The sequence below is a fragment of the Galeopterus variegatus genome, unplaced genomic scaffold (genome assembly GCF_000696425.1).
Source record: "Galeopterus variegatus unplaced genomic scaffold, G_variegatus-3.0.2 Scaffold1141, whole genome shotgun sequence".
Classification (NCBI taxonomy): Eukaryota; Metazoa; Chordata; class Mammalia; order Dermoptera; family Cynocephalidae; genus Galeopterus; species Galeopterus variegatus.
This window is the reverse complement of record NW_007727252.1, coordinates 184395-186209: the sequence shown is the minus strand read 5'-3', so window position 1 is coordinate 186209 and position 1815 is coordinate 184395. Positions and strand designations below refer to the sequence as shown.

The 1815-nt window shown below is 33.1% G+C and overlaps 1 protein-coding gene across 1 annotated transcript in view; it reads left to right on the top strand.

The window, feature by feature from the left end:
- NBEA (neurobeachin) overlaps window positions 1–1815 on the top strand; it is a 438994-nt gene that overhangs the window by 259801 nt on the left and 177378 nt on the right. The window lies entirely within an intron of this gene.

The window sequence follows — 1815 nt, the reverse complement described above, 5'->3', positions numbered from 1 at the left end:
TATATTTGGATCACAGTGGCTTCAAACACAAGAGCTTCCAGCGTTGCTAATCCACTTCACCTTTTTTTGCGTTTTGTTGCTTTTGAATATGCATCTTTCAGAAAAATTAATATATGATAAATGTAATTCTTGTTGTCTATAAATCATTTAATACCAGACCCATAACATCCCATGCCAAGTTCTATTTCCTCAACTTCTTACACAACTACAAAGTCTTCACTATGGGGGTGGGGAGGACCATATTAATCCTTTTAAATTCCAAATTTCTTTATTGAATTTTAATTTTCACACTTTCCAAGTGGATGTGTGTGTGTGCATGTTGAGTATACACATGTAAACATCTTTCCACAGTGGAAACGGTATTCTTTTATTTTAAAAAATATTTTTGAAGCATCTGCTAGTTCAGGAACTGAGCCAGTGAAACAGAGCTCAAATAATACCACCCTGCCCTCTGGAGCTTTAGTGGAGTGCGGAGACAGGCAGAAACCTAATAAGCACACAAATCAATGTAAATTTACAACTGTGAATGTGCTCTTATTGGGCAATGTGATCTGGTCAGCAGGTTCAAGAAAGGTTTTCCTGAGAAAGTGACTGTGAACTGACCTGTTGAAGACATCTTGCTATAAAAAATTATTTTCTTTTGAAAGAACTGAAAACATTTTTACATATGCTTTTGACTCAACACTTACAAATATAATGAAAATTTGTACTTATAATATATTAAATAAGGGAACATGTAGAAAAAGGCCGCTGGAAAGAGATATCAATGATTATAATTTCAAAGGAAAGTTTTAGGCTATGTTCATAGACAGGAAATAAGCAAGTGACTTCTAACAGTTTTTTTTGTTTGTTTGTTTTTTTCTTGGTTACATTTTCTCTGGGTTTTTTTTTTTCCTTCCACAAAGTTTATTCCATGATTTATCTGCCTACCATGTGGAAGCAGAATGCAGTCTTCCAGTGTTGAATCACCATGTGCTAGAACCAGCTCCTCTGGGCTTGTGAGAGCCACACATTCAGTGACATCACCATGCCATGGTTGGTGGATTTATGCAACAGAAATTGGTAATCTCTACAAATAAGCCTCACCCTGCCCCCAAGACCCCTCTCCCCCAGCTAGTTTTATCCATACACCTTGGTTATGTCTGATATAGTACTTGGGATTTGGGCCTCCTGATAGATTTGGAGAAAGAGTCCATAAATTCTCTCTGCTTGTCTCCATTCCTCTATAGGAGCTGGGAATGGAAATTAGAAAACATAAAATCAAAATCAAGTTGTAGGTTATTTTTCTATTAAATATTTTAAGTTTTATGAGCATATAAAACTTACAGTAAAAGTTTGGTTTCTCAGTATATAAAAATTTGGTTAATGATGTCATTTACCTTTTGAGACAACTCTTCCTTGTGGATTAAATGATTCCCTTTTTTAAATGATTGTCTTGTACATATAAATTTTCACTAGTTTCCAGTGTAATTGCAGACAGTATAAATTTGAAGGTATATTTTTAGACTACATATTAGTGACCTTTGTTAGTCTTTATTTTTTCCCTATAATGAATCAAATTTTTGTTTAGCTTTCAAAACCAATACATTTGTTGTTTTTTCTGAATGTACATGTAATACTTGCTAAATGTTGAAATGTAGCCAACATACAATAGTATAAAAATAAAATTAAAATCATGCATTATTCAACAGCCCAGAGATAAAAGTTAGCGTTTATAATATCATACTTTTTCAGTGTATGTATCCCCATATAGGTATTTTTTTCTCAAAAAGCTAGATATATTTATTTTTATAGATCATAGTATACAGATTATTT